Genomic DNA, 26,935 nt, shown 5'->3' with positions numbered 1-26,935 from the left:
GTGTATAAAGTCTCTGATATGCTCAAGTACATGTTTTTTTGTTTTGCGTACTGTACTTTCTTTGAGCATTTTGGCTGTAGCTAATTAGATCACCTACAATATACCACCCAGGCACCTGTGTTTGGTGTTATATGTGGCTGGAACCCGGCATTTCACTCGATATATATATATATATTATCTACTGGCGGTCGCCAGTAGATAGTTATAATTAGGACCGAGTTCCCATTGGAAATCTGAAAATTCTATTTTGAATAACTTTGGCGCCGGTTGACTTATCTTCGTGAAATTTTCAAAACTAATGGGGGCGCTCCGCTCAGCTCCCACCCTGAAAGTCTCGGGGTGATTCGTCAAGCGGGGGCTGAGAAAAAAGGGGGGTCCCAAAACGCATTTTCCCCATGCATTTTCCCATAGGACCTTTAGTCGAAGGTACAGCCCGAACGGCTGAACAGAATTACTTGAAAATTGAAATTTGGCAAAGAGGAAGTCCTCAGGTCAGGCATGTGCCTTTTGCTTAAATGGTGTAAATCCGTTCAGTAGTTCCTGAGAAAATCAAAAGTAAAATCACATATATATCTGGGCGGAGCCTAACCACACATCTCATCGTGAGATCTGATTGGCTGTCAGCACTTCATCCAAGAAGTGTTGGCAGCCATCTTGGGACCAATATACATGATAGCACCTCATTAAAAAGCATTGCAGTTAATAGAAGGTTTTAAGACTTTAGTTACATTATAAATCATTTGTTGATGGTACCATACTCATTTTAGGAATTGTGGTGTGTTCTAAGGGGATTTTACCATGTGAAAAAGCCTTCTGCTGTGATGTCATGAATCATGTTTGAGAGAAATCTATTTTCTCATGCTTTCACACAGAGGTTTGGAAGGTGATCCATAAGCTAACTGAGAGCATATTTTCTGTAAATTCACATTATCTTTCTCAGTCATGTGAGAATGAAGTCTGACATTCTCAGTAAAACATGTACATCCAAATAGGGCAGGGACTGTCAGTTGATTCCTTTGTGTTCTACTGCAGCTTCCCAGAGTGTTCTAAAGAACAACTAGAGTGCTAACAGTCCTACTTATGACAAACGTATGGCACACCTGAAGCCATCTTGGTTGGAATAAAGTGGTAATTCTTAAAACATTTAATTTAAAGAAGAACAAAATGAGGGGGTTCATTTTGCCATAGAAAGTATGATTAGTGCTGCAGAAAGAAAAATTAGGGCACATTTTGAGTGACTTCTCAAATCCTCTTCTATTTCATAAACAAATTCTGACATGCAGACTGAAACATGCACTTTGAATACCAGCAGCAGACTTCCCTGGTGAGCAGTAGTTTTACTACAGTGATCTAATGAGCAACTAGAGTGCTAACATTCAGAATTTATGGCAAATGTGTGACACATCTGAATGCCTTCTTGATGGAACCAAAAAAAAAACCCTGAAAGTATTCCCACTGAGGAGACTGCAGTAAATGAGGAAATTAGGATACTTCATAACAAATAAATCTCCCAAGATGGCCACCAGAGAAAAAAGAGCCCAAATGTAGCCCAAATATCACCCAGATGTAGCCCAAGTATAGCCTAATGACAGAATGTCCCAGAGTGTTCTTAAGAACAACTAGAGCGCTTACTGTCTTATTTATGACAAAAGCATGGCACACCTGAAGCCATCTTGATTGGAATAAACTGCTAACACTTAAAACATTTAATTTAAAAAGGAACACAATGAGGGGGTTCATTTTGCCATAGAAATTATGATTAGTGCTGAAGAAAGAAAAATTAGGGCACATTTTGAGTGACTTCTCAAATCCTCTTCTATTTCATTAAAAAATTTTGATATGCAGACTGAAACATGCACTTTTACTACCAGCAGCAGACTTCCGTGGTGAGCAGTAGCTTTACTACAGTGATCTAATGAGCAACTAGAGTGCTAACATTCAGAATTTATGGCAAATGTGTGACATATCTGAATACCTTCTTGATGGAATCAAAGTAAAAAACTGAAAGCATTTCCTACTGAGGAGACTGCAGTAAATGAGGAAATTAGGAAACTTCATAACAAATAAATCTCCCAAGATGGCCACCAGACACAAAAGAGCCTAAATGCAGCACAAATATCACCCAGATGTAGCCCACATGTAGCCCAATGACAGAAGTGTGCAAAACACTTATTTTTTTGTGTATTTGCAGTTTTATATAGTGCAGACTTGTCAGGTATTGGAATGCTTTACATGAGCATTGGTTACATCACACAAGATCAAATTCATTTTGGTTGTAGACATGGGGAGATTAAGTGATTTGACCACAATCACAGAATGTTGAGCTGAAGCAGAAACTCCAACCTGGTTCCCCAGTTGCAAAGTCTGCAGCTCTGGGAGTAACACCACATCCTCTCGCCAAGGTGCAACATTTAATCAAGTGGTCAACTGGATAAAAAAACATAAAGATTACAAATAATTTAAAATTTCTTTGTCGCTATTTGAAAACTCAGAAAATATGTCCTCATTTTAGTTTTTTAGAGCACTAACCATAATTTTGATGCAAATAAGACCCTCTCATATATGTAATTTCTAAAGGAAATACTCTAGGTATTACAGTTTTGATTACATCAAGATGACGTCAGGCGTTCCACACTTTTGTAATAAATATAGAATGTTAACAATCTAGTTGTTCATTGGGATACTGTTGAGAGGCAGAGGCCAGGGGCACGGACTCTGAAAATTGAAGGCAGGTAGGAGAGTGCAGAGGCAACAATTTGACCACACTGGGCAGGCAGGAAGGGCAGTGGCAGCACAACAGACTATGGAGGGCAGTGGAAAGGGGGGCAGGGGCAACAAACCAACAATACAGGACTGGCAAGAGAGGCTGTGGCAATATAATAGACCATTGTGGGCAGAAGGAAGAGGCAGTGGTAGTACAACCATACATGCCAACAGACCCGTTTCAGCCAGGAAAAGTCCAATGTTTTAAAGCCCAAATGGGCTTTATTTGATCTGTCTCCTGTCTACAATCTCCTCTTTTTCAATGTAACTCAAAGGGGAAAATCAATACCCCAGTTTTTTTTCAAAATCTCCCTCTTACCAAGTTCAAAATGTTCGCAAGTGTGGTACATTGAATCATGGTAGGCAGGAGGAATTTGGGTAGGGACATGGACTCGGATAACAGAGGACAGGAGGGACATGAAGAGGTGCACCAAACTGACCCTACAGGGCAGGCATCAGGGTTTGCAGCAGCACAATACACCACACAGCGCATGCGGGACGGGAGTGCAGCACAGCAATCCATAGAAAGCAATAGGGAGGGGACAGGACCATGCATATGGACAACAGAGAACAGATGGGAAAGAGGCAATGGTAGCTAGCTGACCATAATGGACAGACAGGAGAGAAAGCTGCAGCATAACAGACCATAAAGGGCAGAGGGACGGATCAGGGGCATTATGTTTGGAACAGACAAGCCAGGAGGGAGGGAATAGGGGGTCTGCACATGGAATCAGAGGGCTGGGGGCAAGGTGGCAGGGCAGGAGCAGCAAAATGACCATGGAGGTCAGGCAGGATGGGCACTAGAAACAAGACACACCATGGAGTGCAACAATGAGACTATGGTGGCATACACACAGACCATGGAGGTGGGAGGGGCCATGGCAGCACAGAAGACCATGCATGGCAAGCGGGAGGGTTAATGGCAGCACAGTGGCTATGATGGGCAAGAAGGAGGGTGCAGGGGCATGCACAAAGCACCATGGAGGATAGAAGGGAGGGTCAGGACCTGGGCACAGACAAGAGAGTTCAGGGGAAGGGGCCTCACAACAGACCGCGCGGGCAGGCAGGAGGAGCAGTTGCAGCACAACAGATCAGGGAGGGCAGAAGGGTGTGGCAGTAAAATGGACCGTGGAGGACAGGAGGAAGGGGATAGGGGCATGGCATGTGGACAGGCAGGGTGGAGGTGGCAGGGACAGGTTACAGTCATCTGACAATGCTAGGCAGGTGGGAGGGGAGTGGCAGCTCAACAGAACACTCAGAGTAGATAGGAGTGGCAGGCCCATGGAAGATAGTGGGCAAAAAGGATGGAGCAGGGGCATGCACAAAGACATCGGAGGGCAGGGGGAAGGAGAATAGGGGCAGCAAGCTAAGCACAGAGGCTAAGCAGGAGGTCAATGATGAGCCATAGAATTGGGCAATGGAGGGCAGGAGGAGTGGACTGGTACATCATGCTAAATGGAGGGCAGTGGCAGCACATTAGACCATGCATGGCAGGAGGGAGGAGGCTAGTCCATGGATTCGGACAACAGAGGCTAGGGAGGAGGTGGATGGGGCAGCAAGCTAACTGTTCAGAGAAGGTGGGTATTAGGAACTTTATTGTTTTTAAAATGTGTGTCTGTGCGAACTACTTAAAATATGAACAAGTATGCAGCATAATCTCACTTTTATTCAGGAAGAAGAGGACGTTTGTGACTGTGACCCCGGGCTCACTTGGCAGAAACACCCCCTGACCCTCCACCCCCATCGCAAAATGTAATGCCCGTGAAAAGGGTAGGTGGACGCAGTGTTATATAGAACATAGTCCTGAGAGCACGATTGAAAATGAAAACTAGATGTAGTATATGGTATAAACTATGCACCAAAAAGTGTGATATAAGATGAACCGGGGCGTGAAATATAATTTGCAATACATTGTGCGCAATGACAGATTCATTGGAGAGCGCGAGATAGCACAGGCACTAGCGCGTGCTATGCGATATGCGCCTTGGAGTGTAATATGCACAGGGCAGTGTTGTGTAACATAACTAGTCTCTAAAGCTGTAATATAAAATATGTGCTGGGGAGTGTAACGTTGCATATGCACTGTGACAAAGATATGGATCCCACATTGTAATATGTATGGCATAGCGATGTGCGTTATAACATACACATCGAGGAAGGCACGTTAGATGGGGCAATATAACCCGTGCGAAGGCAAGTGTGGCATGACATATTCACGGGGTGGTGTTACAGTGCACATGGGCTAGAGTGTCATAGCATACGCACTAGCTGGTGGAATACAACACAGAGGTGTGAGGCAATCGGCGGGCACTGGTGGGTGTAACACAGCATTGGGCTCAGCCAGGAGCACGCTGTGACTCTCAAGTGAGGTTCGTCTCCTTTCCAGAGAGTAAAATAAAAAATATTACACATCCGGCGGTGGATGTGTTTTTTATTAACCGTGAGGGGGGTTTGTTGCATAGTTTGGTCGAATTTTTGTCGAATCCCCTTTGAATGGCTTGGTGTGCGTGTATATTAAATGTGCCCGTCAATAGCTACCCATGTTTGTATAAATAAACGACAAGGGTGTCTACTTGGAGAGTACCCACCGGCGGGGGCGCCGGGATTAGGCACGGTAGGGCGTCAGACACGTCAGAGCTTCACTAGCGGTGTAAATACATTCCATGTGGATTCATTCTATGCATAGTCGCCTTTTAATGAATATCACGCAAATCGTCATGGTGATAAGTACATACGGTTTGTCCAGCATGTCCTAGGTGTTTCTATAAATATATATATTTTTAAAATAATAAAAAACAAAGGCCGGCCCTGGGGGATGGGGTCCCCGGAGCCATAAGTGGCCTGAGGAGGGGGGCAATGCAGCCCCCTCCTAAAGAATTTAAATAAAAAAAAGGCCATGACCTGGGGGTTGGGGTCCCCGGGGCCGATTAAGGCCTTGGGAGGGCCAAATTAATTTTTTTCAACAAAACGAATTAGGGTGCAGGCCCTGGGGGATAGGGTCCCCAGGGCCAGTAAATTAGAAAAAGAAGGGGGGCCACACAGTCCTCCTTCTTAAAAAAATAAAATAAATAAAAGACCGGCATCGCGCTGGAGGCCACGCCCCCTCCTTGCAGCACTCTGCAGACGCGCCCCCTGGCCACTTGTAAGTTGGGGAATTAATTCCCCTTCAATACTGAGAGTCCCTGAGGGCCAACTAGCCCAACAGGTATCTCCAGTGTGCGCCAGGGAGCTGCGTTGCAGACAGGTGTTCTGAGGCCACGCCCCTTTTTACACCTCTATGCAACGCAGCTCTGTGGCGCTTACTGGAGGTACCTAGTGGGTTAGTTTGACCCTAGGGACCCTTAGGATTCAAGGGGACTTAGTCTCTCAACTTAGAACGGCCACAGGGCGCGTTTACACAGTGGTGAAGGGAGGGGACGGGGCCTGAGGTGACGTGTGCAAACACGCCCTGTGGCGCGTTTTAAGTTGGGGAAATAATTCCCTTTCAATCCTGAGGGACCCTGGGGGCCAACTAGCCCACCAGGTGCTTCCAGTAAGTGCCACTGCTCTGCGTTGCAGAGAGGTGGTGCAGGCCGTGCCCCTTTTTACACCTCTCTGCAATGGCGCTTACTGGACGTACCTAGTGGGCTATTTTGCCCCTAGGGATCCTCAGGATTCAAGGGGACTTAATCTCCCAACTTAAAAAACGGCCACAGGGCATGTTTACACAGTGGGGAAGGAAGGGGACGGGGCCTGAGGTGACGTGTGCAAACACGCCCTATGGCGCGTTTTAAGTTGGGGAAATAATTCCCCTTCAATCCTGAGGGCCCCTGGGGGCTAACTAGCCCACCAGGTGCTTCCAGTAAGCGCCACTGAGCTGCGTTGCAGAGAGGTGGTCCAGGCCGTGCCACTTTTTACACCTCTCTGCAACGCAGCTCTGTGGCGCATACTGGAGGTACCTAGTGGGCTAGTTGTACCCTAGGGACCCTCAGGATTCAAATGAACTTAATCTCCCAACTAAAAACGGCCACAGGGCGTGTTTACACAGTGGGGAAGTGAGGGGACGGGGCCTGAGGTGACGTGTGCAAACACGCCCTGTGGCGCATTTTAAGAGGTAGTTTTAATCCCCTGCCCTATTATATACTAGGGGCTTACAGCGGAGGTCATGCTGATCACAGGGGGACCCCAACGCATAGTGTTCCCTAGTGTATGTAGGTGTTTTCACTGTATTCTGAGTGTCTTTTAACATAGCACTGGCTCTAGGACTGGTTAGTCAGACTCAGTTACCACCAGTATCCGTCTGAAAAAGTTGAGGGTACAGGATGATTTTGCAACAAGGCTTCTTTCTGCTCTTCTGTTTGTTCTTTCTACACGTTATCCTTCTTCCTGCACTTTTCTTCGTCTTTGAGGACTTCTGTTGCTTCTTTCTGCATTCCTTTTTTTTCTTTCTGTGCGTTTTTTCTTCTTTCTTCACATGTCCTATCTCTGTAGGCATAGTTAGAAATTAGCATTTAAAAAACCTTTGAAATTCACTGAAAAAACCATAGGTTTCAGGCACGTTATAGTTAGGAATTAGCATTTAAAAAACCTTAGAAATTCACTGAAAAAACCATAGGTTTCAGGGGCGTTATAGTTAGCTGGACTTTTCACTCGTACAAAACCATTGAAATTCCCCTGTTATAGTTAGTTCAGCTAACTATAACTCGCGTGCCCGCAATGCACTGCTGATGACGTCACATATTACATCACTCATGACATGGTCAGTGACATCACTCATGACATCACTGATGACATCTCAAATGACATCACTAATGACATCACTGATGACATCATCCTTGTGATAGAGTGGCAGACCTCCTCTTCCCCTAATATAACCTTTGATACACACATTCAAAAATAGAAACTACAATGTTCAAAACAATGGACATACCAATACCAGTTACAACAACCTATTCAGTAATTCTAAGATCCACATACACATCCACTCATTCACCAACAGTCCTATACAGTCACTCATACATGTACTCACTCATCATATGTACTCACACACCTATACATCCTGTTACACAACGCCACTTATCCATAGAGTTACTCACACACATAGTCACTCATGCTAATAAAGAATCAAACATCCATTTACTTGCATATACAGTTATACACACACCACCACACTTACTTCTACAGAAACTTACACATACTTAGTCTTTTAAACAATCACTTATAGAAATACATACTTATTCATACAGGAACTCTTTCAATCTCTCACTCTCACATATACTCACTTATATACACCAATAGTCACATATACTAGTTTAAAACATATGTAGTTACTCATAAAGACACTATTGAGACAGTCTATCACTCACTAACACACCCATGCACACACTCATCCACCCATACAGTCCTGCACACATGCTGTCTTCAACACATACAAACAGTGAGTCACTCATTCATGCACCTATGCACTACGTAATACCCCCCCCTAACCATACAGGCACTCAGACACTCATACTGATACTCAAAAAACCAACGAATAACCTATATGGACACTCATGTAGCTACTCACCAACCCATGCAGCCACTTATACACAAAGTGAGAGACTGATACAGATATTTACACATTTAAACATTACTCACTAAGCCATGTATTCACTAAGATACACTTAATCAGTCAGTTATACAATCAATTTTTCAAAAACAAATCATCCATTTAGACACTTATATACCCATTTATTCTTTCATCGACCTTGAGATATACATATATAAAACATATGTAATTTTCAGAAAAACACACATTCACTGTATGATGTCATCAGTGATGTCATTTGAGATGTCATCAGTGATGTCATGAGTGATGTCAATGACCATGTCATGAGTGATGTAATATGTGACGTCATCAGCAGTGCATTGCGGGCGCGCGAGTTATAGTTAGCTGAACTAACTATTACGGGGGAATTTCAATGGTTTTGTACGAGTGAAAAGTCCAGCTAACTATAACGCCCCTGAAACCTATGGTTTTTTCAGTGAATTTCTAAGGTTTTTTTTTTTTTTTTTTTTTGAAACCGTTTATTACAAGACTCAAAAATATACAAAGATGGGCCTACAACCTTCCGGCCGGCCGCTAGCAAAGAAAGGAGCATACGATACACATTTATAAAGCACGTGGTGCTGCGGAGGAGCATGCACAGGAGTTAACAGCATTGCGAGCCACACCATCCAGACCCCACTATACGGTTTCATTTTAAACTTAAAGAACAACAAGAAAAAACAAACCCACAAGGCAATCCACAATCGGAAATAGCAGCACGTGCTCCCCTAGAGGGGGGACCCTGACCATCCATAGGAGTCTCAAGAAGGGGAAGAGATCAGGACTAGGGCTGGGTGAACCCAATGCCCGGTACCGGGGGGATGAGTCGGCTAAGGGGACGGGGCCGGCGACGGATCGGGCAATAACGGCGGAGCACAGATTCCCCCGCGGTAGGCGTTCCAGGGGCCCCATACTTTCACCCATGTCCCAGGCTTACCTCTCGCCACATACACAACCTTTTCCCGAAACATGCACCAATCCATGTGTTCCTTCCAGGCCGAGACAGTCGGGGGCCTCTGGGATCCCCACAGTTGAGCAATATCACGCTTGGCCACCATATATCCCAGAGTCACCCACCACGTCTGCGGCGCCGAGTAATCGGTAGGTTCCCACACATTCAACAGGCATCTCCTCGCTTCGGGCAACAGCGCCACATGTGTAACCACTCGCAGCACCTCATGCACACCACGCCAGAACCCCTCCACCTCCGGGCACTCCCACAAGATATGCAGAAAAGTCCCCAAAGCACCACACCCACGCTTACACAACCCGTCCTCAGCATAGCCCATACGCAGGAGCCTTGGCCCCGTCATGTAGACCCTGTGGAGTATCTTGAGCTGGACGAAGCGAAGGCGAGCCGGTATGGCCACCTCTTTCGGGGAGGCCACCGCGGAGATCCAGTCCTCGTCGTCCAGCTCCAGCCCATCGGCAACCCAAGCCTCACGAAGGGCAGTCAACAAGCCCGAGCGGTCGTTGATCAGTTTTTTGTAGATCAGTGAGATCGTGCTGTCCGGGACGTGTCCATCCAGCACTCTATCCTCCAGGGGGGAATACTCCGGGATGGAGGCAACGTCCGGGAAGACGGAGCCCAGTGCATGACGGACCTGCAAATACCGAAAGTTCTCACTGCCCTGCAACTGAAATTCCGTCTGCAGCATCTCGAACGTTTTAAATCCTCCCCTCGTCCAGAGATCCCCCACTTTGCTGATGCCTATTATGTCCCACTTCTCGAAGCCCTTCGAGGTCCACAGGGAGCCCAACCGCTCAGACGCGTATAGTGGTGACGCCCGGGTCAAACGGTCCTTCCACCCCATAGCGACATTGGCCGCGTGCCACACTCGCACCATGACACGCGTGGGGCCCGTTAGGCGAGTGTCGGGCGCGCTAGAGTAGAGCGCTCGATTATAGTCACCACCTGGGAGTAGCATCTTATCCATTTCGAATGCCGGGTTTAAGGCGGGCCCGTAGAGGCCGTGATTAATCGCAGCTAGCTGGGAGGCCCAATAGTACCGTTTAATATCCGGGAGGGCAATCCCCCCGTCATACCATGGGAGCGTCAACTTCGCCAGGGCAATACGCGGCCTCCCGTCCCAGAACAGGCGGCGCTGCAAACTCTCCACCTCACGGAAGTAGCGCGCCGGGACTAGGTCCATAGTGTTCTGCAAAGCGTACAGGAAACGCGGCAACGACATCATCTTAAACAATGCCGCCCAGCCGAGCGGCGAAAGCGGCAGGCGCCGCCAGCACGCGACGTCCTCCTTCAGGCGCTGGAGGGGGGGAAGCAAGTTCCGATCGTAGCGGGCCTCCGGGTCCAGAGTAATGAAGACACCCAGGTACCTGAACCCCCGCGGGGCGATCTGGATCGGACAGCCCCGCGGGAGGATGGGAGCCTCCCCAGAGAGCACATACACACATGATTTAGCCCAGTTGATGACAAGGCCGGAGTTGTGACCAAATGAATGTAAAACATCAACCAGTACTATCAGTGATTTACGTGGGGAGGCTAGGTACAAGAGGATGTCATCAGCGTATAGGGATACGCGGTCCTCATACTCGGGGGTCCAGCGGAGACCACGGATAGAAGGATGCCACCGCAGCCACTCCGCCAGGGGCTCCAAGGCGAGCGCAAATAGGAGCGGCGATAAGGGGCAGCCCTGCCGCGTGCCCCGGCCCAGCTCGAACGGAGCCGATACTCTACCGTTCACCACCACCTGCGCCAATGGGCCCGAATACAGCAATTTGACCCAACTGATGAACCCTGGGCCAAATCCAAACTTCGCAAGCATCGCCCAGATGTATGGCCATTCAAGCGTGTCAAACGCCATGGTGGCGTCTAAGGACGCCAAAATGGCCGGCTCCCGTATGAACGGGACACGTGCGAGCACCCCATGCAAACGCCGCAAGTTAAGGGCTGTGTTGCGATGGGGAATAAAGCCGGACTGGTCCTGATGAACCAAATCGCCCACCACGCCGACCAGCCGATTGGCCAGTACCTTGGCGAGAATTTTGGGCTCCGCATTCAGTAGCGAAATGGGCCGATAGGATGTAACCCGGTCCCGAGGTCTCCCCTCCTTGTGGATAACCACGATTGTAGCCAGACGCTGGTCCAACGGGAGGGAGCCCACCGAGTGGGCCGCCAGGAACATAGCCCGGAGGTGCGGTGCCAGCGTATCCGGTCGCAACTTGTACAACTCGATAGGGAGACCATTCGGACCCATGGCCTTGCCGGAAGCGACCGAGCGTATGGCGAGGGCGATTTCGTCGGAGGTGGGAGCGGCGTCCAGCGACACCCTGTCCTCCCCCGAAAGGGACGGCAGCGCGATATCCCTGAGCAGGGCACGGGAATCCTCTTCAGAGCAGGAAGACACCGGGGAATACACCCCACGGAAATAATCCGCGAAACAGGAGACAATTTCTTCTGGCTCAGTTACACACACACCATCCGTTTTCTCAATCAGCGGGACCACACGATTCGCTCTCTCTTTTTTGTCCAACCACGCTATCAGTTTACCAGCCTTATCACCCACATCATACAGTCGCCCCTGTTGCTCTCTACTGAGGCCCCTGGCCGCCTCCGTGACGAGGGCCCTATAGGCCGCTTGCTTGAGTTGGAGGACATGTAATGCGGCATCCGTCACCCCACCTTCTAGATTACCCTCCAACTCGGCTATTTCAGCTTCCACCCGGGTCACCTCCTCCCGCTCGCGCCTCCGGGCGTGGGAAATAAGGGATAGGGCCTCCCCTCGGAGTACTGTCTTGAAGGCCTCCCATAGTGATACAGCCGAAGGCACGGACCCCACATTCTCGTCAAAATATCGCTGAAGGGATTTAATCAAGTCAGCGCGAATGGTGGGGTCGCGCAGGTACCAGGGATTGATCGGGACCACCCTACCCTCACCCCTCGGAAAGACATCAAAGTGTAACAGGAGCGGGGAGTGGTCCGAGATACCCCGTGCCAAATGGCGCACCTCTCCCACCCTCCCAACATAGGCCGCCGGGACAAGGACATAATCTAGTCGTGAGAGACTACCATGGGCCCCCGAGTGGAAAGTGTACTGCAGCTGCGTGGGGTGTTTTAAACGCCAGCAGTCCACCAATCCCAATGTATCCAAGAGGCCAGATAGCCACGCCTGTGCCCGGGGGAGGTCCCTAGGGGGGTGACGATCCACAGTCCCAGAAACCACCGCATTGAAATCCCCCCCCACCACTAGAAGCCCCCCCGGAAGGCCAAGGAGAAGGCGCCCCAGGTCCGCAAAGGTGGTCGACTGCAGCCCCGGTGGGATGTATACTGACACAAAGACAACCACTTTGCCCTCCATTCTTCCCACCAAGACCGTGTAACGTCCCCTGTCATCGTGGAGCACCTCATCAATCTCCAACGGGAGCGAGTTCTTCACCATGATGCCCACACCCCTTGAGCCAGACGTGAAGCCCGAGTGGGCCACTAGGCAATAGCCACGCCGATTCATGGCGCAGAAGGAGTTGCCAATGAGGTGTGTCTCCTGCAGAAAGACTACATCGGGCGAGATTCGCTTCAAGAACTGCAGGACCACACCTCGTTTGATCCTGTCCCCCAGTCCATTCATATTCCAAGACAACAAAGTTAATTCCCTACCCCCCATCATATACAGAAGCCATCATTCGTCCCCCCGAGAGCACTTTAGAACTAACACAAAAATACTTTTGCCTTGTGATGAAAACGAAAAACACCCCATCCCTACCCACCCACCCCAACAAAACTCCCCCCTCCCTGCACCCCTGCATGAGCCCGAACAGCCCCCCCAACGTGCAGTGTGCCTGTCGCCCCATATATAGTTAAACTAACTATACCCCCTAGAGGAGGAGGGAGAACCCCCAATAGACCCAACACAACCTCCATAGGAGGGGAACTTACACAGACAGACGCATAATCGAAAGTGGCATCATTTTCGTCCAGAGCGAGGCCTAATATTAAACCCTCAGTCCCGATCAAGTGGGCCGTCTCCCCCCGCTGCCCCCCCCCCCGCCCCCCCGATCACGATCCCCAGGCAGAGTATCCAGCCAGTCCCCGGCCGCTTCGGGACGATCAAAAAAGTGCGTGCGACCTTCCACCTCCACTCGCAGCTTGGCTGGGAAGAGCATGGCGTATTTAAGGTTTAGGTCCCGAAGACGGCGTTTGACGCCTAGGAAGCTCAGTCTCTGCTTCTGGACCGCTGGGGTGAAATCAGGGTAAAAATTCACCTCCATATTGTCAAGCTTAACCGGTCCATGCAGTCTGGAGGTTTGCAGGATAGCGTCTCTGTCCCGAAAATTGAAAATCCGGGCAATGAGAGGTCTCGGAGGGGCTCCGACCTTCGGCCTTCCCCCGGGAACCCTGTGGGCCCTCTCCACAGCGAAGAATTTACTCAGCCCCCGTGGCTGGAGATGGGTAGCAATCAGGTCCTCCACAAAGAGGTCCGCCGCCGCCTCCTCGCGTCCCTCGGGCACCCCGATGATGCGGATGTTGTTCCTCCGGGCCCGACTCTCGGAGTCCTCCAGGCGTCGATCCATAAGCGCACTCGCCTGACTAAGCCGGCGCACCTCTGTTTGTAGGGCCGCCACATCTGTCGTAAGGCCCGATGCGGTGTGGGCCAAAGAATCAACTCGGTCATTGGTTTTGGAAAGATCGGCCCTCACCAGGCCAACATCCACGAGGACCGAGTCGATCTTCTGCGCCAGTGTATCGAACCGCTGGCCCACCGAGGCCTTCATCTCGGCAATGGCGCCCATGACATCTCGCAGAGTCAGATCCGTGGGCAGGTCCGGGGCATCAGGAGGGCCCTCAGGGGACTTGTGCGGTCCATGGGGAGATCCCTTCTGGAGGGTATAGCGGTCCATACTGTTGGCCTGATGGACGGCGCCACGCCGGGTCGATTTGATTTTTGCCCGGTCTCCATCTTGTTTCGTGGCCATGGCCACCAGTCTCCCAGTCGCACCAGCCACGTCGTGAAGGGCAGGCAAGCAGGGCCACGAGCTCCGGGGGGGGGCCACCTCAGATCAGCGGGGTGGATCACAGCCGGCGGGCAGGCAGGGTCTCCCAGCGAGGCCACACCAACACAAAGAGCCCCGCGACCCAACCTCGCAGAGACGGCAAGGGGGTGCGAAAGCGAAAGCGAAAGTGCGGGGTACGCGAGTCGCCAGGCCCTGCCTGCCGCTGTTGTTCGCTTTGTCACTGGATCACCCCACAGCGCAAATCCGGGGTCCGGCGAGGAGAAGGCCGCAAACCTCAATCGGTGCTCACTCCGGTGTCCGAGGTCCGATTCGGAAACGGGTGCCACCTCAGCTCAGGCTCACCAACACAGTCCCCTCATCCGGGACAGGATAATTTCAGGATAATCGTAGGAGGTTGCGGAGGTCCTCGGGAGCCTCGCACCTACGCGGCCATCTTGGTTGCGCGCTAGGCTCCTCCCCCCTCTAAGGTTTTTTAAATGCTAATTCCTAACTATAACGTGCCTGAAACCTATGGTTTTTTCAGTGAATATATATATATATATATATATATATATATATATTAGGTGTGGATTAATATCTCATTAATGGGAAGTAAACAGGTTAGCAGAGTCCTGTGTACATCCTCTAATAAATTCACATGTTTAAATGCAGATTGCATGTTCGAATCCCATTGGGACTTATTTCAGTCTTTAATTTTCTTGCGATGGATAAACTGAGTACTGTTGACATGGCTAATAATAATATGATTCATTAAGTTGTAAGAGAATACTTGATATGCATGAACGTGTGTAAAATCGGTTGAGGGCCCGCAAAGACAGAAGAAGGTTCAAGACACAGGACTATGAGCTTATTTAATCCCAAGAGGGAATATTTTGGTGAGCGCTATATAAAGCCTCTCTAGAATTAAGTCCAAAGAATCCACATTTTAGCGTAATTTATTGGACAGTCTGCTTGTAGCCTGGAAGTGATGTCCTCAGGTGGTCTCGCCGGGGTCAGCCATTGGCCCACTCTGCTAACACTGCACTTAGGTTGTCAAGGGCGGTATTAAGCATTGTGAGGCCTAGAAAATCACTGGGGCAGCTGCAGAGAATAAAAAAATCATTGTTACATAGACCCTGTAGTAAACAAGCATTGGTAAAGCAAATAGGTCTGCTGTTGGCTGCTCACCGTTTAGCTTTCCTAACGCTTGCATTGTTTCATCATGGCTTTCGTAAAACATTATTGTTGTTAGAGTTGCTAGACCCTCCGTGATATGAAGAGAATTCCCAAAATGCTTAACTATTTTTTGATCTAAAAAAAGCATGCCTTTCTTTAGTAGACTCTAACATTAGGTGAACTACTTTATGTGCGGATGCGGTCCTTGATGTAAGAATAGAATACCGGCACTCATAGTAAAGATAGACTCATAGTAAAGATAGCCAATGGTTGGAATGAGCTGACCAATTGCCCCATGCTGTATGCTGTAGTGGGTGGAGGAAAATGTGAATGACACAAAAACAGGCCAATAAATGAAGAGGGACGAGTGAAAGTCCCTCTGAGTAAGCATAATATGTATGTAACATATAGATATACTTTACACTATGGCGTTAGCCACGAATGCCACTGTGTAGTTATAGTTGGTACCTAGTTACCATAGGAAATGAATTTTTTGTTTTGCTTTTCACTTTGGTGCCGTGTGACAAATATTCACAAAACTACCCTCAAAAAAAGTTCTTCCACCTCAGCTCCTTCCTGGAAAGTTTTGGGGTGATTTGTCAAGTGGGGCCGAGGAGAAAGAGGGTCCTATAACTTAAAATCCCTTTGCAATTTCCCTAGGAATTTTTTTAATGTGCTACAGCGAAAATGGCTGAATGGAATTGCACCAAATTTGGCAGTAATCTACATCTCGGTCCAGAAAGAGTGCTTTTTGTGATTTGGTGTAAATCCTTTCAATATTTTCCGAAAATTGTTGAAAAACATTGTATATCTGGAGAGTTGGGTTCGCAGGACTCTTGCAAGAGTCCCACAATCAAGAAAGTTAAAAAAAATAGAGCGACCTGATTGGCAGAGGGACTTCTTTTTTCCAGTAGCGAACCTGCTCCAGCAGGAATGAGGGTCCTACAAGAGTGAGCACTCTGATTGGCTGGCCACAACATGAAAAGAAATGTTGCAGTGGCCATTACAGGACTCATGGACTATGGGCCAGATGTACGACCATAGTATTTTGCGACTCGCAAATTGCGAAAAATTGCGAGTCGCAATTTGTGAGTCGCAAAATGCTATGTACATCAGTGTCTGAGAAACTGTTTCCGATGCCTAACGGGGTTGTAAATTGCATGCCTCATGAATATTAATGAGGCTGTCACAATTTGCTTCCCCATTGGGAATGGCTGGCACTCCCAGGGATGGTGACCTGCTGGGGTCAGCAGACCACCATGTCTGGGACTGCTTTTAAAAATGCAGCCCGTTTTCCTTACTGGATAACGGGATGCATTTAAAAAATAAAAATGAAACTTTTCAGTTTCATTTTTTAAGGGCAGGCAGTGGTCCCTAGCACCACTGCCTGCTCTTAAAAAATATTTGCATTCCCAAAGGGGAAGGGGTCCCTTGTGGACCCCTTCCCGTTGCGAGTGCTTTACCACCCTTCTGAGAAGGGAGATAAACTTCAAGTGTTTTGCGACTGCAATTGCGGTCGCAAAACATTCATACATGGGTTCTGGACTCGCTATTAGGTAGGGATGCCCTTGGCACGCCCCTTCCTAATAACGAGCCGCTGACTCTATTTTGCGAGTCGCTAATTGATTATCGACTCACAAAATAGGGTTGGTACATTGGCCAAACGTTTTTTGCGGTCACAAACGGGCCTAAAACCCCTTTGTGACCGCAAAAAACGGTGGTACATCTGGCCTTTAGTCCCCACTCCTGAGAAAGTTATAAATAAAAAATATAAGGAGGTGTGGTAGGGATACCCTGCCCCCTAGCCCTGTAGGGGTGTCCCAGAGGGATCCCATCCCCTGGGGCTAATAGTAGCACCGTATATTTTTTACTGTAATCCTGAGGGTCTCCTGCGGGATCACAGTAAAAAAAATCAAAATGATGCCTGTTTCTTTTAAAAATAAAATAAATGACTTCCGGGGTAGGCTAGGGCCTAAGGGTTAAGCCATATATATATTTTCAATAATGGCGAGGGGGTCGGTGCATGTGGCCTCCTTTGTTGAAGGGGAAGGGAGAGGGCCCCCCTCCCAGAGCTGATTACAGCTCTGGAAACCCCATCCCTGGGGCCTGCTGTCATTTTAAAAGGAAAGGTAGCATGGGGCCATATCCCAGTACCTCTAGGAGGCCCCGGGGACTCAATTTCCTGGGGATATTTCCATAATAGTGGTGGTGGTGTGTAGGCCCCGTCCCCATGCCACAGATCAGCCCCGGGGACCCCACCCCCTGAAGCCAGATCTAAGCAGTGTGCGGGGGACCCCATTCCCAGGGAGACTGCTTTTTTCTGTCCAGGAAAGTTGGGGCTTACCATGCCAGCACCCTCCCGGACTGAAAACACATATTTGACCCTACCCAGGTGGGAGCAGTGACATCAGCTGCTCCTGCCCAGGAGGGAGCAAAGGATTATGGTACCGGGTCCTGCCATCATCACAATGGGTGCTGGCTGGGGAGCCGGCAGAGGCCACAGGGGTCCTGGGTCTCTCCCCTATGACCCTCCAATCAAGTGTTCATTGTGGGTGCCCCAGGTGGGCATCGGGGCATACATCAATAAAGCGAATGAAGTGGAGCCAGCAGGGGCTGCAGTGGCCCCGGAACTCCCCACTCTGGCCCCAACATTGAAAGGTGTGGGTGCACCAGCTGGGTGCTCATCTAAAGCAAAGACCGGCTCCCACAACTGGGGTAGCTGGGGAGCTGACAGGGGCTGCTGGAGCCTTGGGGCTGCCCTTGCAACCCCATCATTGAAATATGGCACAGGTGCTCCACCTGAGCACCCACAAACGTTTAAAAATAAAAAAACAAAAAGAGGAATAATAAATGAGCAGCAGCTCGTGTATAATTCACAGCTCCTTGTAGGGTGCACCCCAGGATGCCCTGCGGGGGCTTTTTACTTATATTTTTAGAACTCTGTGGTGCCCCTAGAAGGGACAGTGGCATTTTTTAAAGTTATGGGAGGCTGCAGGAAGTGCAATAACCCGCAACAACATAACAAATGCACAGTAAGTCTCCTGGGTCATTATATCCATGACCCTAGGAGAGCATATCATATCTTTTTAAAGCGCACCAAGCTGGAGCTGTTTGCTCATCACGTGGAGTGCGGGGCCCTCTTGTGTTTGATTCTATAGTTACACCTTGTGGCCAGAAAAATGTTAAAAGAAAAACTCAAAGATATCATGTTGTTGTTTTTTTTTTGTTTTTTTAAATAAGTCTTTAGTAAAAACAATTATGGCAATCATTTTTATTAAACATTGCAATGTGTGAATTATATAATGTGCATGTGGTTATAATTACTGGTGACTTTTTGACAGAGATAATAGGTCTGCTTTATATATGTTAATATGCTGACCTCTTCTTATAGCCAATAGGCTCACTGTTTACATGTTACTGTTCTGACTCTTTGACAAAGCCAGTAGGTCAACCTTACTTAAAATTGACATCCTTTGTATTGTAACATCACATAGTGAGCCGTGCACGGCAGAGGGGGTTTGGGGACCAGTGGGGGGCTGGGAACAGGACCTGGCCTTTGGCCTGGTCTGGCTGCCACACCCTTGCTGTACCATGGCCTTTGGCCAGGCCTTGCAGCCAACACCACTCCAAGCATGGCCTAAGGCCTTGTGCGGAGCAGGGCCCATGGTGTTGGCTGCCTGCTGGTAGTTGGATGCAGTGCCTGGCTGTAGACCCCTTTGACCAACCCCACTCCACTAATGGCTGAACGCTGAGTGTGGCATGGGGATGGTGTTACATATGGTAATAAAATAATAATTTACGTTAAAAAAAACTAGAAATTCACTGAAAAAACACAAATGTTAAAGTCTAGTGATAGTTAGGCATGGTAAGAATATCTAACTTTGCATTAAAACAAACCTTAGAAATTGAAGAAAAAAATCAAAGATGGATCTGATAGGTAGAAATCTCAGAAAAATCATATCAGAGTTATCTAAAGTAACTATTACTCGCGTCCTAGAGTAACTAAAACTTGTGCCCTCACCAAGCACTGGTAATTTCCTCATATATTACGTCACTGATGATATGTTCTATGACATTATTGAAAACATCACTCCTAACATCTGAAATTACATAATTGATGACAACGCTGTGCATGATGAGAGCGTGAATTATAGCTACTTTAGGGCACGAGTTATAGTTACTTTGGATAACTATAACTGGTGAATTTCTGTGGTTTTGCTAATTTAAAACGGTATGTTTCAACTGAGACTGTCACTTAACTGGGCCTTGAAAAATCAGAATATGTTAACAGACCTGCAGGTCTAGTGAACTGATAATCTACTTGATATACCTGAAATGGGCTTACCTCATCAACTTGTCTCAAATTGTGTGATCCTACGCAAATATTTTATTTCACCAAGTAGTCTTTTTCTTCATTATGACATACAAGAGCTCATTAAAATATTGTGAGTTCATTATGTCTGACACAAACCTTCCCACTGACAAGCAGTTTTACTAATTAAACTACATAGAGTACAAACGATAATGTGTGGACATAAGATTTCAGCAAATATTTAATATTTGCACATCACCAAGTAAAGTTTTCCGATTTGGTTTGATCCAATCAAAATCTTTGTTTCCATCTCACTTCAGACTTAGAAAAAGGTGCTTTCCTAATTACTGAAATATATTTTGAAATATTTGTACATATCATTTACAAGCTATTTAATTGTTGTGTGCCTGCCCGGATGTCAAACAGTTCCTTTAAAAACAATTAACTTTGCTGTCCGTGGAAGAAAAGTAAACACCAATCTCCCCAATAAAGCGCGCAGCAATTTATAAGAAGACGTAAGCTGGCATTTGACCTCTACTTTGAATGATCAGCAAGTGTGGCAAGATAAAGAAGATTTATAGGCATTAACAAAGAATAAAAAGGATAAAAAAGATTAATAGGCATCTTTATTGCTCATTAACTTTTTAACGGCCTAATCTATATATATATATATATATATATATATATATATATATATATATATATCCGCTCCACAACACCAGCCAGTTGCACTCGCGAACGGGTGCACGCCAAGCGGGGGTGTTCCCGCTTCAAATTTTCAAGCTCCCAATTCCATTAGGTAATCGTACCCATCACGGAAGACAGCACTCACGGGGGAGAGTTCAAAAAGGAATTTATTATTTGAACCCTGGGCAAAGACGCGTTTCGGCACTCAGCCTTCGTCAATTTCTGCAATGAAACGCGGCGGCCATTAAACATTTAAAGCATTTTCAAAGTATCCGGTGTAGAGACAGAAAACAGACTGTGCTAAATTGGTAAACAATCATAGCGCCATCTTTGAATATCTCAAAGAGACTGAAATAAAGCAGATATTCTGCCAGAATTCCATGTAGACATGTAAATACATTCTAATCACAATATATAATTGAAATAATTAAGCCCACAGATGGGCATACATATACTGTCTCGAAGTGTACACCAGAGCTGTAAAGGACACAACAACAGAAGGAAATACGTATATCCTGCCCACAAATGGGCTCATATTATCCTTCCTTTCATAAAGTACATATACAGGTAATGCAGTTAATGTCCAGTGTTAAAAAAAATGCAGATTTATATACAAGAATTAGAGATCAGAGGAAAAGTTCATCATGATAATATAACAATGTGTCAGTTCATCCTAGGTGCACAGCAAGTTCTTCACTACTATTAAGACCCTGTGGATTCTTACTTTGTAAGTCAATAATATAGCGTGATTCTAAACGCCTGAGCTTCTGAATCCTATCACCACCCCTAGGGCTTGGTGGTACATGATCTAGGCAGAAGAAGGAAAGAAGATCCTTGTTGTTACGATGCATCTTATTGTAATGTCTCGCTACAGGGTAGGATTCGTCTACGTTGTTAATTGCCCTCATGTGTTCGAGAATCCGGATCTTAGCCGGATGAATAGTGCTCCAGATATAACGGAGCCCACAAGGGCACACTAGACAATATATAGCATAGGGAGTAGTGCATGTGAGAAATTTGGTGATCTTTTTAGGTGCACTGAGTCCAGGTACTTCATACGTTAAAGTGCGTTTGCTCTTCTTACAGGCTTTGCACTTGCCACAAGGAAAAAAGCCATTAAGTGATTTAAAAGATGTCCTAGTGGGTTCCACGTCATGATAGCTATGGACCAAATGATCCCTAAGTGATCTAGCTTTCCTGAACGTAACTAGAGGATTGGTAGGTAAATCCTCTTTGATGATGTGATCAGTGAGGAGGATATGCCAGTTCTTACGTAGTATCCTCTTCAACTGATTGGCATTTTCAGAGAAAGTTGTAATCAGGCGGAAAGCACCATTTTTGGACTTGTTGATAGCTTTCTCCACGAGAAGATCTTTCCTCGGGATTTTTTTAACCCTATCTAGGGCACTCCCCAAAACCGCTTCGCTATAACCTCTCACTCTAAAGCGTTTCAAGCTCAATGCTGCTGCTTTATCAAATTCCATTTGATTGGTGTTATTCCTTTTCAGCCTAAGTAGCTCCCCATATGGGATACTCTCAACCAATTTGTTGGGATGGCTACTCGTGGCAAAAAGGGTGGAATTGCCTGCGGTACTTTTACGATAGAGTTTGGTTTGTAGCTGTCCATTGTTTACATAAACAGTAAGGTCCAAATAATTGACCTCCTTAGTGCTCACTTCACCTGAAAATTTCAAATTAACATTGTTACAGTTTAAAACCTCAATATATGATTCAGCCAAGTCAGGGGGACCGTCAAATATAATGAACAAATCATCGATATAGCGATACCAAGCCTTTATCCTCAAGTTCCAAGATGCATTAGGCTCCGCCCAGGCCACCCGCTCCTCCCACCAGCCAACGAACAAGTTCGCGTAGCTGGGGGCGAAGCAGGTTCCCATAGCGGTCCCCAACATCTGTCTAAACATCTGGTTTTGGAACAAAAAAATGTTATGAGTTAGGCAAAAATTGACAAATTCCAAAATCATCTTATTATGTTCATAATATTTCAATTCACGAGTCTCTAAAAAGAAACGTATAGCTTCCAAACCATCAGCGTGCGCAATGCACGTATAGAGACTGGTTATATCAAGAACCATAAGACAGTAACTAGATTGCCATTCAATTTCATCAATGTGTGTTAAAAAGTCTTTAGTATCTCTCAAATATGATTTCAATGTGACCACATGTTGGGAGATAAAGAAATCAACATACATAGAAAGATGTTCGGTAAGACTGCCTTGCGAGGCAATTATAGGTCTCCCTGGGGGGTTCTTGATATCCTTATGAACCTTAGGCAGGTAGTAGAAGGTAGGAATAATAGGATTCAAACATCTCAAAAACAGGTGTTCCTCTAGATTTAATTTATTCATTTTATACCACGAGGAAATCAACTCGTGATAATCAGTGATACTCTGATTGTACATCTGTGTACTAGTTCTTTCATAACATACTGGGTTATTCAATTGACGAAAAGCTTCTGTTTCATACTGGGTTTTGGTCAGTAGAACTATATTGCCTCCTTTGTCCGACGGTTTACAAACCAGAGAAGTGTCCTTGGATAGATTATCCAACACCTTCTGTTGATGTCTCGAAAAGTTAGTGGTGTTCTTCCTGTACTTTATGTCTTGGCGTAAGCGAGTAAGATCTTTGATCACAGCATCAGAGAATGTATCGATTGAATCATTAGCCATTTGGGGTAAAAATACCGACGCTGGTTTGAACGGACTTAGACCGCCACTTTGTTGTATCTCATAGTGGGCCATGAGTTGCGTAGGATTGATATCAATATTTTCATTCTCTGTTGTTTCATTTCTCAAATTTTCCATCGCTTGCAAAGTTACAATGTCTCTGCCAATTAAAGCATCAGATGCAGTAGTTCTCTGGCTGGGAATTGTACTTGGTCTGATGGAAGGTTTCAATTTAAAGTACTTATGAAGCTTCAGCTTGCGAGTAAATTTAAACAGGTCAATCCTGGTCTGGGTGAATTCAATACTCCTCTGCGGACAAAATGAGAGACCAAGTTTCAGAACCGATTCCTCTTCCTTGGTTAACACTCTGGAGGTCAGATTGATTATCGTCAAATTTTGTTCATTCACTTCCGTTTGTTGAAATTGACGAAGGCTGAGTGCCGAAACGCGTCTTTGCCCAGGGTTCAAATAATAAATTCCTTTTTGAACTCTCCCCCGTGAGTGCTGTCTTCCGTGATGGGTACGATTACCTAATGGAATTGGGAGCTTGAAAATATATATATATATATATATATATATATATATATATATATATATATATATATATATATATATATATATATATATCCAAACAAACAGGAACCCAAATTGAATGAAGCCACAGGGAGTTAGAAGATTAGCTGTTTCTTTATTTTCGGCAGCTTGCTGGCAGGCATCCTGCCCAGGAAAACACAAAACAAAGTTCAAACGCCAGGACGCGTTTCGGGAAATGGAATCCCTTCTTCAGCGGCGTGATTTCTTAATGGGAAATGAAAGCACCGTTCGTGGCGCGCACTTTTTATTCGCACACCTGCCTCAGTGGGCGTGGTCATTTTCATGGCCTTCTGGGATGTGTAGTGCCGCCTTGTAATCCCAAGTGGGTGCGCTGACATTCCTCACAGCTTACAAACAGATTAAAACCCCAGTGGGTCGATGTGTAGTACTGGCGGGTGCCTGTTGTGCTTTGTAGATGCGGAATGCAGCAAACGGCCGGCAACTCCCTGTAAAGTGCCAACTTGTCTCCCTTCCAAAGTTCAGACACCAGCGTGGTTTCCGAACGGACCCGCACAGCGGTGGGCTTCCTTTCACGACCCGGGCAGGCCGTTAAATATCCAAACAAACAGGAACCCAAATTGAATGAAGCCACAGGGAGTTAGAAGATTAGCTGTTTCTTTATTTTCGAAGCCGGCGTGTGTAACATCACAAATATGGTGCTCAGTGCTGCAGAGTGCACTCGAGAGACCGCAATTCTCCCAGAAGTCAGGTCAGCACTCCGACCGCGAGTCTCGCCTGACGCGTTTCGGATAGGTTTCCTTAATCATAGGCGACTCGATTTTCATACATTACTGGCGTCACTTTATTTGAATTTTTGTCCACCAATGGGCTCCTTGGATAGGAGTCTCAGAGCCTTCTGGGATTGAGAGTTGCACCACCCTTAATGTGAAAGGGGCCACGGCGCCAAAATCATGAGGATGCCAGGTGTGGAGGGACCGATCCGTGGATGTGAAGCAGGACTGGCGCTCCACGGTCCATCTAGGACCGCTTGACCAAGCCCAGTGGGGTGAGAGACAGACTGAGTGGCACTACAAATCCCAGAAGGCTCTGAGACTCCTATCCAAGGAGCCCATTGGTGGACAAAAATTCAAATAAAGTGACGCCAGTAATGTATGAAAATCGAGTCGCCTATGATTAAGGAAACCTATCCGAAACGCGTCAGGCGAGACTCGCGGTCGGAGTGCTGACCTGACTTCTGGGAGAATTGCGGTCTCTCGAGTGCACTCTGCAGCACTGAGCACCATATTTGTGATGTTACACACGCCGGCTTCGGGCGTGAGAGTTGCACCACCCTTGATGTGAAAGGGGCCACGGCGCCGAAATCATGAGGATGCCAGGTGTGGAGGGACCGATCCGTGGATGTGAAGCAGGACTGGCGCTCCACGGTCCATCTAGGACCGCTTGACCAAGCCCAGTGGGGTGAGAGACAGACTGAGTGGCACTACAAATCCCAGAAGGCTCTGAGACTCCTATCCAAGGAGCCCATTGGTGGACAAAAATTCAAATAAAGTGACGCCAGTAATGTATGAAAATCGAGTCGCCTATGATTAAGGAAACCTATCCGAAACGTGTCAGGCGAGACTCGCGGTCGGAGTGCTGACCTGACTTCTGGGAGAATTGCGGTCTCTCGAGTGCACTCTGCAGCACTGAGCACCATATTTGTGATGTTACACACGCCGGCTTCGGGCGTGAGAGTTGCACCACCCTTGATGTGAAAGGGGCCACGGCGCCGAAATCATGAGGATGCCAGGTGTGGAGGGACCGATCCGTGGATGTGAAGCAGGACTGGCGCTCCACGGTCCATCTAGGACCGCTTGACCAAGCCCAGTGGGGTGAGAGACAGACTGAGTGGCACTACAAATCCCAGAAGGCTCTGAGACTCCTATCCAAGGAGCCCATTGGTGGACAAAAATTCAAATAAAGTGACGCCAGTAATGTATGAAAATCGAGTCGCCTATGATTAAGGAAACCTATCCGAAACGCGTCAGGCGAGACTCGCGGTCGGAGTGCTGACCTGACTTCTGGGAGAATTGCGGTCTCTCGAGTGCACTCTGCAGCACTGAGCACCATATTTGTGATGTTACACACGCCGGCTTCGGGCGTGAGAGTTGCACCACCCTTGATGTGAAAGGGGCCACGGCGCCGAAATCATGAGGATGCCAGGTGTGGAGGGACCGATCCGTGGATGTGAAGCAGGACTGGCGCTCCACGGTCCATCTAGGACCGCTTGACCAAGCCCAGTGGGGTGAGAGACAGACTGAGTGGCACTACAAATCCCAGAAGGCTCTGAGACTCCTATCCAAGGAGCCCATTGGTGGACAAAAATTCAAATAAAGTGACGCCAGTAATGTATGAAAATCGAGTCGCCTATGATTAAGGAAACCTATCCGAAACGCGTCAGGCGAGACTCGCGGTCGGAGTGCTGACCTGACTTCTGGGAGAATTGCGGTCTCTCGAGTGCACTCTGCAGCACTGAGCACCATATTTGTGATGTTACACACGCCGGCTTCGGGCGTGAGAGTTGCACCACCCTTGATGTGAAAGGGGCCACGGCGCCGAAATCATGAGGATGCCAGGTGTGGAGGGACCGATCCGTGGATGTGAAGCAGGACTGGCGCTCCACGGTCCATCTAGGACCGCTTGACCAAGCCCAGTGGGGTGAGAGACAGACTGAGTGGCACTACAAATCCCAGAAGGCTCTGAGACTCCTATCCAAGGAGCCCATTGGTGGACAAAAATTCAAATAAAGTGACGCCAGTAATGTATGAAAATCGAGTCGCCTATGATTTAGGAAACCTATCCGAAACGCGTCAGGCGAGACTCGCGGTCGGAGTGCTGACCTGACTTCTGGGAGAATTGCGGTCTCTCGAGTGCACTCTGCAGCACTGAGCACCATATTTGTGATATATATATATATATATATATATACTTTTTTTTTTCAGGGCAAGATATTGTACAAAAACGTAATTTCTGTACATATATATATACGAAAAGATGTTAAATGTATATAGATTGTGTCCACATTGGTACAGATAATCGCAACAAAAAGTGTATTTAACACATGAATTAAGTATGAGTATGAATGTGAATGAATTCATAATATATGATTTAACAGCACATTTCAAGATGGCCACCGCTTAAGGAATGAATGTGGCATTGCAAATACTTCCTCACTTTCCATGATGACGATGAATTTGCCTC

Source organism: Triturus cristatus, chromosome 12, assembly GCF_964204655.1.
Source record: "Triturus cristatus chromosome 12, aTriCri1.1, whole genome shotgun sequence".
Taxonomy (NCBI): Eukaryota; Metazoa; Chordata; class Amphibia; order Caudata; family Salamandridae; genus Triturus; species Triturus cristatus.
This window is presented reverse-complemented; position numbering follows the sequence as displayed.